The 13,368-nt window shown below is 37.3% G+C and overlaps 1 protein-coding gene across 6 annotated transcripts in view; it reads left to right on the top strand.

The window, feature by feature from the left end:
- Window positions 1-13,368, top strand: part of PDE7A (phosphodiesterase 7A) — a 76,484-nt gene that overhangs the window by 4,890 nt on the left and 58,226 nt on the right. The gene's annotated exons all lie outside the window — the stretch shown is intronic.

Here is a 13,368-nt window from a genome sequence, read left to right as displayed (position 1 = left end):
GTCACGGTCACCTGATGTGATTCAAACATGTTTCACTCTGCATGTAGCATGGTAAGTTAAAAGAGGCAGTTGAGAGGCGTATTTATATGGTCTGGACATAGACATTGGTCTTTAATTCCATGGTTGTACCTTTTTGCTGAGAGAAGTGTTGGCATGACCTATTTTCCCCTTGCAGCTGTTCATTTCTACTCCTGCATCTTCCTCTTAGTTGTGTCAACTTATTTTTTCCTTTTTTTTTCTTTATTTTTTTTTAAATCAGGTTATTTTTCAGCCTTGTCTGACTCATAGTACAGTTTCATAAATGACTGTGACTGTTGGTAAGGAGGAAGCAGCACACCGCAGTGCCAGACTAGGAGTAACGAGCAGTGGAGCAGCAGAAGGAATGCCTTACATTGGCCCTACTACTGAATGTGGAACCTTGCCCTAAACCCCTTTCTTTTCTCACCCACCATTTTTCATAACTTTTCTTCTATACCTTTCTAATCCTCTTCATCAGTGCTTCTCAGTTGCTGGCTCTTTCATTAGATTTCTCCTGCCATTTCCCATATCTCTCCTGCATGAATAATTAATGAGTTAAAATAATGAAATAATTTTCATGTTGTGATTCCTAGCCTCTGGAATTAATTCTGTGTTGCTGCTCTGCTTGCCATTCCCTTCATCTTGTATTTATTGTGTCTGGTTGCTGAGATTGCATCTATTCATATGAGAGGGAGAGACTGACGCTGAGTCTACGCACAACACAGACAAGTTCTGATTGAGGCTTTCATACACTACTGTAATTTTATGTGGCAGTTCACTTTTAAAATGCCCTGAGTTTTATGACCAATTAACTTTTTCATATGTTGTAGTGTAAAGCAACATTGGTACTTCATTCAGCAAAAAGGTCATAGCAGCTTCTTTCATGGCCTATAATTGTCTTTGTAATATCTAAACAGAATAATAGTTTAAAGTTCCCATTAATTAGATTGTCTTAAATCACCAGAAGTCAATTCTTCTTTGTCCAGATTGTGTAATAGTATGTTTTGTGCTTTGTATGAACCTCAATTTTTAGATGCTATATTTAAAGAGAAATTGATTTGAAAAGAGAGATTATAGCTATGTTCCCAAGATGGGAAATATTGAATTTTAACCATAAAACAATTTTACAATAAGTCAGCATTAGTATATGAATATTAAATATTCTATATGAACTAATTATATAGTAATAGCAGGCAAATACAGGTTGTTGGAATTCAGAGTGTTTTCTGTGGGATGTCTGTATCAGCAGCTTTCCTGAAAAAAACCCCTATTTGCTAGGTAAGTGTGTTTTTCTAGGTTGCTTGAGAAAATCAACAGTGTCCAAACTCAGTTAATTCTGAGTCAATAAGCTCAGTTTTGAGTTAATAACATATCATAAAATAATGTAATTTTGTAGACACGTCTGTTGTGCAATTTTGGTGTGTCGAAAACAATGCTGAGGACATCTGCATTGTGAATCTTTTTTTCTTTGGTTCTTCTATTTTTGAAAAGCCTACAGTGGAAAAAATGCTGGTAATAGAATGGTGATTTGTTAGAAAGTTCTCTGTCATGTCAATGACCATTGGCTTGTTGATTTCTTGTGTTTCCCTCATCACTTGGTATCTGCAGCTTTTCACTAGTTTTCTGCTAAAATTGTAGATTTCTACACTAGCTCAGTAATTTTCTTGCATTGAAGATCTCAGATTCATGACTGCATTTCCAAGTTATGCCAGGTTATGGTTCATATATATGAAACACCTTTTGGATTGGAGTAAACCTGTTGTATTTGCTTTTGTTCACTGCACCTGCATGGGAATAATGAGTAATTTGACAGCTCAAGTTTGGTGGGTTTTTTTTGTTTTTTTTTTTTTTTTAACTCCCAGAAATGTGGAACCAGAGTAGCTTGGTTGTTCTTTACTGTGTAAATATTTGTTACCATGTGCCAGTGTTTTCCTCATGTGAATTTATACAGTTGTGTGTCTAAGATACAAATTCATGTATCATATGGTTGAAGGAATGTAGTGTGTTCTGTTAGAATGTCTTTTCTTTATAAATGAAGATGTGAAGATGGACACGCTAAAAATTAGAATCTTAATCTCGGTAGTCATATTACATAAAGCATTTAGTGTAAATCATGATTTGTGTGCATTCACAGCTGAATGGAATGTTCAGTTCTTATTGAAAAAGTCTTTTATATAAGCAAGCACAAATACATGGTGTGGGCATGCACATGCATGTAGGGTCTCACAAGAAGCATGTGTCTGGGATCAGGAGTTGAACACAGACTTCTCAAGTTCTAGTTCAGAGTTATACACAAAATCCTCACTGGAATCCTTGAAAAAGTTTGAGTTTTATCGGATTTGAATTTTTCTTCAGTTTGTTCTGATTATGTCATTAACAAGTAACTGCAGTGTAAATAACCACCCTGTGTAATCCAACAAGGCAGCCTGCCAAAGAAAAAATGTCTTATTATAAAAATGCAGTTATGGGAAACTAGATTTAGGGGTTAGTTGGAGTGTTGTTTATTTGTATGCTTGCGTCCTGGCTGTATTGTAAGGAATTTGTAGCCAAATATTTTGTTTTCTTTCTAGTTGAAAATAAATTTGTGGCTGTTATCTTGCCTTCCCTGCCCTCCTCCCTTCCATACCCTGAGAATTTTTTACTTCTGTTACAGCAGCCTGATTCCTGTTTTCCTCCCACTTCCCCCCTCTTTGTACACCTTTGATATGGCAATCTGATTTATTATCTTCCTGACCACACTCCCACAATAATTATAATTAGAGATTCCTGGAGTCTGCTTTTTATCACAAGGTAGAGGGTGAATTCTTTTCTCAGCTCTTCGCTGGTGTTGTGAAGCAGCCAAGGTTTGCAGCAGGCCTTCCTCCTCTGCCTGTGTGAGCTTCAGAAGGAGTATGCATCAATAAAAATAATAAAGTAAGGTCTGTATTAGTAGAATATTTTACTATTTCTTCCTCTTCTATCTGCCAGATGACATCTGTAAAAAGACACTGTTTCCTTTACTAGTCATAGGGATTTTTTTCCTGTTTCTCCCCCCATGACAGACATAGCTGGAGGCTACTCTGAGTAATCAAACTGAATATTTAATACATGTGAAATACAGCCAGTTGCCCCCTTTAGGGCAAGGGGTCAATTCTGTCCCACGGGGTAAAGAAAACCAAAGGAAAATCTACAGAAACCTATTCCAAGGCTGTGAAGGAAAAACCTTACAATGGGAACTTTGAGACTTCAGTAGGTGGATCAGCCTTGGAACAGAAGGGATTTAGGAACTTCGCGTGAAATTTCTGTCTGATGTGGTGGTTCTTAGTTGTCTTGAGAATGGAGGTACATGCGGTGTTGGCATGATGGCAAGCAAGTAATTTCCTGAGGGACTCAGTTATATCTAGATCAGAAAAAGTTAACACTCTCACAAAAAATACTTTGAATAGAATAGTCTGGTAGTGGAGGAACTGTAGCTGTCATGGCAGGAATGGCACTGGCCCTGTTACTTCTTGCTTTGTGTTTGTAGCTAATACACCACATGTATTGATGCTGCAGTTGATCACATGCAGAGGAGGAGGAGGTTTCAAGTTTAGTCAGGCATGAACTTGCACTTCCATTTTCTTAAACTTTCCAGTAAAGTTCATGTGCCACAGTAATCTCTTGAAATGTGTATGTGTGGCAGGGGTGTGTGTCTTATCAGTAGTGCCTTGTCTTCTTTTTTGTAGTGGTGAAGTCCTGTAACCAGTTTTCAAACTTAAATTTAATTGATTATTACCTGTGGAATTTTAGACTTCAACTGCAATAATTGAGCTTTTTCAGCTATTGAGGAAAAAAATTTTTCATAGCAGCAAACATAATGTGAAATGGCTAAATAATAAATGTCTATATATGAATAATAAAGGTCAGGGGTTTTTAATGCCCTTTTTTATTATGAGATCTAGACTGTACATTTGCTATGGACTTCTGCCATTGTTCTGTTTCTTCTGTTGTGAAGTCTGAGCTACATTTCTTTAACATGGTGATAATAGAAATTTCTGCACTTTGCAATTAATTTAAACAATATATTTAATACGCTTGTCCTAACTTATTTTCATTTGGACAAAATAATTTTTTGAATGCACAAAATAAACTGATTATATTTTTATCCAATATGTAGCTCACAATTTGGCAGATGAAATGGTAAAGCCTTATTGCATGAATTAATACAAAAAAATAATCTTGAGTTTTTAACCTTGAGAAGCTGATAATGTCCCAAATGCTAAAAACATTTGTTGTCCCCTCAATATTTTTTCCTTCTCCTTTCAAAAAGGAGAGTGGTTGTCCTCTGCATCTAGTACTGCTTATGTCTTTGTCACTTCAGATTATTGCAGGAGTTTTGCAACCTACGATAAGTGAAGACTAGAAATCGAACCTAGCAAATTGCAGGTACTAAATTCCTGAAGTTTTGTGTTGGGTTTGTATTTTGTGATCTGTATTGACTTTCAGGTTCTTTTAAGGAGGAGAAAGGCTTCATCTCCATAAGGGTGTTGAATGGTTAAAGCTATGGTTACCTTGTGTTTTTTCTTTTCCTTGTGACATTGTGATGTTATTTTTGCCATGCCCTTCCATCTTAAGTTCAGCCCTGAAGGGATGGTTTTTTTGTTTGTTTTAATTAAAGGCCTTTGGTTAAAATTCTCCACCTATCACCTTTTGATACAATAGACTGTGAGTGAAATAATCAGCTGTGCGCTACAGGGCTACTCCATTTTCATGAGCTTTTTAGGAAAGATGATTTGAGAGGATTAGACAAGGACCTATTAATGATTGGCTGAATAAATAGGAAAGACAACTAAGACTAAGGAAATTTAAGACATTTCTCATCATTCTTAATATTGTTGTATTTATATGAGAACATGGGAAAGAAGCTACATGCTGAAAAATGTGATTGTGTTGGTAGAAAATTTGTGAGTCAGGAGTTCAAATTTTTCTCTTATGCTGAGAATGGGTGACAAAGGGTCCAGTTAAGGTGGGAGAAGAGAAAGGTCAATAAGGCTAAAAAATACATCTTAAGTTGATTTCTCAGTGTAATAATACATGTTACGGAAGGTTTTTGTTTCTGACACTCCTGAAATTAAGATTGTTAAAGTTAAGTACAATGATTTTTGTGTTTAATGTGTCATGAGAAAGAGAAAGGCAGTTTTTTTTTCATTCTGCCTTAACACGTTGTAATGCTGTGCTTGGTGTTTGGAGAGGCTTTGTGGTTGATGATTATTGTTGACAGGAGCCATAGTTTTTATTATTAATATTATTTTAAATGGAAATTCCTTTTCAGGTATGAGTTTTATTTAATGTCTGCAGTCATAGTTCCAAGGTGCTTTTGGTGTTAAATGTAAGCAGAATTGCTTACACAGTAATTTTAGCTGCCTATCTTTACTCCTGCTCTAGTGCTGACAGTTGCACTCCACTGACCCTGTGGAAAGCTGGTTTGCTGAGCTGCAGCAGCAGCAGAAAGCCCTTTAATTTTTGTAGCAGTAATTTTCTGCTCATTTGTCTCTCCCTGGTTTTCTTGCAGGATCTGAGGAGTGTTGGCGCATGGGAAGGAGCAGGGATATGCAGGCAGAGGCCACCCAGCGTGTGTGGCAACACTGACTCAAGTTGTTTCCATTGCAGTTGGAGGAATGTCCAGAACAGCTGAACTGTGTGGAATTGTTTCAGTTTTCTTGGCAAACAAGAGTGGGTTGATTAATTCTGTGGTGTTATTCAAATTAAGTAATGCACTGTATTCAGGTATTTAGTATTTCCAAAGAAGCGTTGTGCACCCTGTGTCTTTTATATATTTATATTATTATATATTATTATTCACACGGCTTCAAAATCTGTAATTTCATCTTTATTAGGTGAGTCCATGGTTCTGTGTGTTTCAGGTATTAGACTTGATAGAAGATTTTAAAGGGACTTGATAGAACATTTTAAAAGGACTATTGGTAACTTTTGAACAAATGCTTAATTAAGTACATTAAGTCAAAAGAATCTGTATTTTTTTTAACATGTAAAACATCCAATTTCAAAATTTGGGTTATTTGACTTCAAAAAATGAAAATTTTTTGTTTTCTTGTCTGTACAAGTAGTGATTTAGAAATAATGCACAAATGAAAGGTTGTTTTCCTGTGAAACTGAAAGTGTCTTTCCTCTCTGCGTGTTTTTAATGAAAAGTAGCTATGGTTGCTGCAGTTTATAAATGAAGTGTGTGAGAATATGAGGCTCAATCCTGTCATTTGTCTTTGGAGAATTGTTTAGCATACTTAAAAGGCTTGCTAGTGTGTGTTTGTATGTGGGAGTGAGTGTGTGTATATATATAAATATAAACATGAAAATAAATATATAGATATATATGAAAATGTGGTAACTGAATAAGGATATGGTGGGTGCTGCGTAGATTCAGAAAAGTGTAAAAACCAGTATTCATTGTAGCATTTGCTTCCGTGTTGTCCTGTATCCATCCAGTCACGAGACAAAATAATATCCTAAAGCTAACAATTTTGGTAATATTTGTTGCTCTCAGTTGATCTTTCTAAGTAAGAAGTTTTTACTTATTAGATTGCTAGCCTTTATCATTTACAGTAGTGTTTTAGAAGCTTTTGGTCAGAATGACGCATTAGTTTTACAGTTGGGAGTGTTTCAGGATGATGTCGGGTAACTGTTGGGATTCTTCTTCTTAGTCCTTTTGGTTTTCCTGTTTCCAGGTTACATGTTGTTAGATATCTCCTTCAAACTTTGCAAAGCTTGCCCTGAAGTATGTCTTAGGCCAAGGACAGTCATACCATAATAGCTGTTCTTTGTTACTGAGTTGCCAAGTCAAACAAATCTGGATTGACTGTGTACATGTATGCACAGTTGTTCAGCCATCCATTTCTGCTGAATTTAGTAGAGAACACAGTATGCTGATTATGTTGATTGGCAGAATTATTTTGAATCGTGTCCTGAAGTGCTTTCAGTCCTGTGGAGGTATTTATGTGTGGGTTCATTAGGGGCCTGTGGGGAACTCAACCCCTGGCCTAGGAGCAGTGCCTTGAGCAAGCTGGGATGCCACATGCTGTGTGCCCAGAGTAGCACCAGGAGAGCATTCCTGGGAACTGTCACCATATAGGAGATAGAATAGGCCATACTGCTGATACCTTTGCTGGATCCTGATAGAGGAGAAGAAGCTGCAGCAATAAACATGTTGGCTTCTATTTCATGCATGCTGGCATTTGAGAAGAGGATGGATCAGTAGCAGATGATGGCTCTGCAGTTGAAGTAAGACTTGAGGATGGAAAAGGTGATGTGCATGGTTGTCCTCTCTTAGTAACTCTTCATCTTTGCTGTAGAAGATACCTCATGAAGGTTATGCCTGAAATCTCCTTTGTACTACTTGTGAGAGCAAAGACTGAGGGTTGACAAAGGACATTATGAGAGATGTTCCACCAGTGCTTTTGGGGTTTGTTCCTCTTGGGAGAAGGTGAAGATCAGATAATTGTGTGACGTGCGTGATAGCAGAGTATTACCCCCGTGTGAGATTGTAGTCAAAACAGTGTGGTTTTGTTGAATGCACACATTGATCTGCATTTGTTTCATCTGTAGTATATCCTCCCCCCTTTGCTACCTACTTTGTAGCATTGCTTTCTTCTTGTTCCTACATGGTGGCTTAAGCCCAGATACAGCTTCTCAAAAACCTTCCGTGAAAGTTTTAGGTGTCTTTATGAGGCCCGGTGCTTCACTTCACTCTAAAAGTGCCAATGGAAATGTTTGGTAAATAAAAGAGATGAACCTATTGTGAAAGTATAGATTATTTGTTAGAGTAATATGTAAAAAGGTTTTAAGCAGGTTTCTGTTCTTTAGGGCTTCCACTGATCAATGCTTTGGGAAACAGGAGGAAGTGGCTCTTGTCATTAAAAGACAGCTGTGAGCTTCTAAATCTTCCATGGACACCTAGGTGTGTGTGTTGTCATGCAAAGGTGGTGTATGCTTTCATCCCCGTTTCTTGTGACCCGATATTCTCTGCGTGTGGATATGGGCTGTGCTGCTGATTCTCTGCAGGGAATGAAAAAAAAAAGATCGTGTGCAGAGTATGGCAGCGCCTACACAATAGAGGCCTCCAGTGAGGCAGTAGTTGCTGAGTTACAGTTTCCAACATTGAGCTTGCTTTTCAGTTGCTTCTTCCGTGCCTCTGTATTAGTTTTTTCATCTGTGTTGAAACCATATAGTAGCCTCTAGCACTTCCAGCGCAGTGTGACAGATTTTACTCTTCTGTTCCAGTGATCTTTTAAGGCTCTCCTGGGTCCCTGTGCTGCTGCCGTGTCTGGAATTCCAGCAGATCCAGGACTGCTGACTGCATGCAGCTGGGATAAAGGGGCCATATTTGAGGTGTGCCTAGCACATAATTCACCAGCAGCTTCAACAGTCCTGCTTCTGGATGGCACGCTGACTTTGGGTGGGTGCTGGTGTGAGAACTGTACTCTAACTATGGGGTGACAGGATCTTTCAGAGTGTGGTTGTTAAAGTGCTTAGTAATTTGGGAAGAGGGGTAGTTTTTACTTAAGGCTCAAGTGACTTGAAAAAGCAAGGGCACAGAGAAAGAGAATCTTGGTTTTGGAAGTGGGCCTCATTCTAATGAAAGTTCAGATGGAGACTTTCTCTACAGTTTCTGGTTTCTGTATTTTTTTCTGAAATCATACTCTTCCTTTGCTGTCTCAACATCGAAATCAACTAGTAGGGAGTACAGGCCTGAAACAGCCTACAAAGGGAGATGTGGAAATGTGATTTTGTCCTTAGTCCACACATTAGCAATTGGAAAGGCTTTGGTAAAAGCACCAGAGCAATGATATCCAGAGGAAGCTTCTGATATGGGTTAATTAGACCCATAACAAACTGAAATAATTCTAAGTCAAGTTTCATCCTTGACCTGGCAAAACTTGATTATATGCAAAAAGGGAATTAATATCATATCCTGTCATTGCAGTACTTTCTTGATACCTTGTTTTTTTCATATATATTCAATCCAGGCATCCTGCTGGTTTTCACTGTTTTATGAGTCTGTGGTCCTACATTTTCTTTTTCAGGAAAATGAAAAAAGTTAGTGAAAATTCCTTGGTGCATTCAAGAATGTAATTTTGGGTTAAACAAAGATGGGAGATTTGCAGTTTGCTAGGCAGATTAAATGGTTGTGTAGTTAAAATAGATAATTATTAAAACAGATAATTAGTGAAGTGATTGTGTTCTTTAGTTTTCTAATGTATAGGTCTAAACCTTTGCATCTAATTATTTTCAGTTTGCATTTCTGAACTAGCTAGTTACACTTACTTGGCTAAAATGTGCATGAGTTGTCTGCATTTTAAATCTTTCTCAGTACTGTTCTGAAAAATAATGGTGCAGTAAAATTAGAATTAGAAGTCAAAGTACCGTTAAACCTCTGCTCTACGGCTGAGAAATAGATTGTGAGGTAAATGACTTAGTTTTCTCTGCCCTAAAAGCAGTGACCTCTCATGTCCTGTGTGATCTGGTTGAAAGGCACTGCTGAAGTGTCCGTCTCCTTCTCTGTTGCAACCTCAGCTACACAAACACACTGAAGTGCATCCTTTCACTTAGATGTTTTTGAAATCTCTCCTCTTTCGTAAGTTCCCTTTCCTTGCCTTGATGGCTCTTCTATACTGTTTTGTCTACCATATAAAATGGCAGTTCTTCTCCTATACTTCTGAGGGGGAGAGAGACTCATGTTTAGGGAAGAAGGGTCTGGTTAGTCTGTAATCCTCCATGCTGCTGGAAAAGGGTTGAGAATGAAGGCAAATACTCTGGGGTCTGAGCATGTAAACGGGGGGCCCAGAACCAGTAATACAGAATTACTGGTGCAGATCTGCAATAGACATTAGTGCTGGCCTCTTTAGTGTTGCTTTCTCTTTTAACTGCACTGCTTTGCTTTTTCACTGAATGAAATGAATGTGTTTAGGCTTATTGTGAAAAATTGCTCTGTTAGATAAGGACATGTCTTTGATGATAGCTTTTTTATGCTGTATCTCCAAGACTTATTAAGCCTCCAGCAGCAATCATAGGTTATTCTGATTGCTGGGAATATTTTTTGCTATGAAGAGCAACATGGTGTCTTCTTTTTCTGTTTTAGACTATAAAGCATCTCTGGTTTTAAAACAAATGTTTTCTTAGTAATTAATTCATAGACATTAAAATACTCTTGGCACGATAAACAACTGCATTTATCTTTCATGCATGTTCACCTTCCTGAGTATATTTCAAGTATTTAAGTATCAACTTATTATTTGACTTATTAGTAATCATTTTGAGGAAAGGACTGTCAAGCTGCTTGTTTTTAAGATTCTCAAGCAGTGTTTGAATGAAATTAGCTAGTGGACAGATGTGTAAGGTCTGTGCTTGGTAATGCTGAGTCTTCATCATGTGTGTGAAAACTCCAGTAATCTGTCCTCCTTACTCACAATATGAAGCACATAAATTTAGTATCTCATACTTTCTTGTCTAAGAATGTTGGTTTGTCTTTTTTCTAACTTCACAACTTTAACTAGAATTTATCAAACAAATGTGGTATTTAGAAGTGTGAGCTGTACTTTTTGATATTAAAAACACTGAGGTAAAATATTTCAATTGCAGTGTGAAGGAGAAAAAAACCTGGATGTGTAAAACTAGTAGGAAGGCCAGGCAAAAGGCACAGCTGAGTGTGTAATTTAAAAGGAAAAAAAAATACAGGCGAGGAAGAGGATTTTCATGTGTAGATGTTTCACATATTTGAGAGAGGAGTTCCTGTGTAGTGGTGTTGAAGAACTATGCATTCTTTGCTCTTGTCCTTTGATTCATTGTAAGGGTACAAAGGTGGCCCAAGTGCAGCCCTCTGGCTTCTGTTGGCAGTGGTAAAGGGACAGATGAGGTTATTAATTCATTCTTTCTGTCAGGCACACACTTCAACAAGAAATACAGGCATTAAAACATGGTCTATAAGGATGGTCAAGTTTTGGAATTAAGGAATATTGGAATTTAGAATTTTCAGGTTTGCTACTTTAAGTTGTCCTGCAATCATGGATCAAACTATGGCAAAAAGGTGCCTTCTTGAAGATGATTAAGGAGTTTTAGGGATTCCAAGAGCAGCTCTTGAGGCTATGGGGCACAAATTAATTCTAATTAGCCCATGGTGGAATGTGTCATTGAGGTTTTTAAAACCTGTTCTATATGGTAGATATCCCAGCATGTTTTTCGAGATGCTTCACCATGTTAAAATCCACACAACACCACCTGGAGGGTTCTTCTTTAAATTGCCAGTCTGCTTTGTGATGCGTATCTCCAAATCCAGCTGACAACTCAAAGCTCTGAACATCTGCAGTGACCACATTACATAAATGTGCTGGCACGGCTGTCGGTTCCTCCCACGCATTCAAATGAAGCTGGTATGGATGTACTGTATCTTTTTAATCAGCTTTGTCCGGCCATCTAGGTGATTTGTCTTTGGAAATGATGTCAGTTACTTAAGAATTTGTGGTACCTCATGTATAGGCGAGGAAAGTGTGGTTGTAAGAAATTGAGCAGGAAGAAGGAAAGCTGAATTAACCTGATGATTAATGTCCTTTCTGGCAGATGAGACCTCCATGATGTTTTCAGTATTGTGTCTCTTTCTGAAAATGTTTTCAGGGTATGCAGGTAAGTGAGGAAAAAAAAAAAAAGAAAAGCCTTTTCTGAAGTGAACTTCTAGACTGGTAGTTTTTGGTGGTATCTGTTGTTTGTTGTTTGGAGAAGTGAAGTAACTGATTTTATGGGTAAGTACTATCTCTGTTGGTGCTGTCTGGAATATAACTGTGCCCATGCAGAGAAAGTGTACAGAGCAGTGTTCCAGAAATTGTATCTGGACTGACAAATGTAACAACTCCAGTTGCAACTTGAATATTTTTTTTACTAAGAGTTTCGAAGGTCACATAAACTAGTTAAAACTTTCCTTAGAAGTTAACCCTTATACCTGTTACATAATGTGATGAATTCATTATATTTGCAGATGAGAATGATTTAAATAATTTTATTTTAAAAATGCTTTTGGCATTGTGGCAAATAAAAATTATTTTTGTATCCTGTTGCTTTCATTCAAATACAATAGGTGAAGCATAATTGCAGCTACTGGAATTTACTTTTTTTTTTTGTTCCTAGGCTTTTGTTCATAGTAGTGAAGGTCATAGTTTTTATTGAGTCCCTCATTTTTTAGCTTTTATTTCAAGCTTGCATGTTTTCAGTAACTTAATACTTCAGATAAAATTCTCAGTATTTCTGTAACAATTAACTTTTGTTAGTGTTTTTCTATATCTGTGGAAAAAGTGGAAGTCCAATGCCTTTAAATTGCAAACATAGGTAGAAGTGTCATAAAATTAATGGGTGATTATTATGTTTTCAAATTATGTTTTGTGCTTTTTAAAATAGGTTTTTATCTTAGCCATTCCATTATGACCAAGTATATTATTCTGATAGTATTTTGGCATGGGTCAGTGCTATTCCTGAAAGCAGTCCCTTGACAGAAGATTTCTAAGAGACTTTGAGGATCTTCATTTTGGGGGTGGCTGGGGGATGGAAAGAGCCTTGCTAGTTAATGCCTGACTACATCTTTTCTGTATTGTAATGAAAAACTTTTTGTGGGTATTAATGATGTCAGTTCCATCAGCACACAGAGTGTTCTTTTGCCAGCACAATGAAGAACCTAATGTAAAGTCATCACACACCTTCAGAATCTGGCAGCCTTGACATCTTGGAGGCCTTCATTGTGTCATATGAGTTCAGCTGTGGGCTGTTGATTGTTGCAGAAATCTAGACAGGAATGTGAGGAGAAAAAAAATTGATGTCCTACTTGAGTAGGGTTTTGTAGATTTAAATGGCAACTATATCAAGACACTGCAGATAGTTTTATCAGTTTTGTTAAAGATTGAATTGTCTTTATAGGTACTGAATTATCATTTTATATCAACACATGTAATGGCCATGTTACTTAAGTGGTAATAATTGCAGAAGTGATTTGCCTTTTAAGAAGTATCATAGTTCTTGGCTATGGCACAGCTCAAGATACAAATCTGTATGATGCTTGGCATTGTGCATTTTTTAGCTTTTTTTTTCCTCTTAATTTGGTGATTTTTTCATATTTTAGTGTTGAAAACTTTTTAGTAGCTTGCCTGTCAGTTTTGACCACAGATACAAAAAAGTAGTCTAGAAAGCAGGATTACCTCCCTCCCAGCTGTTTGTCCACGTGTCCTCCAATTCACCCCATACATTTCTCAGAAATGTGTATTGACAACAAATATGCCAAGTTATTATTAGCAGGATTGTTGTCACTCTAAGGGACATCACTGGTATGACATTGATTTGGTC

This window comes from Passer domesticus, chromosome 1 (genome assembly GCF_036417665.1).
Source record: "Passer domesticus isolate bPasDom1 chromosome 1, bPasDom1.hap1, whole genome shotgun sequence".
Classification (NCBI taxonomy): domain Eukaryota; kingdom Metazoa; phylum Chordata; class Aves; order Passeriformes; family Passeridae; genus Passer; species Passer domesticus.
The sequence above is the reverse complement of the archived record's forward strand: the minus strand, read 5'-3'. Positions and strand labels throughout refer to the sequence as shown.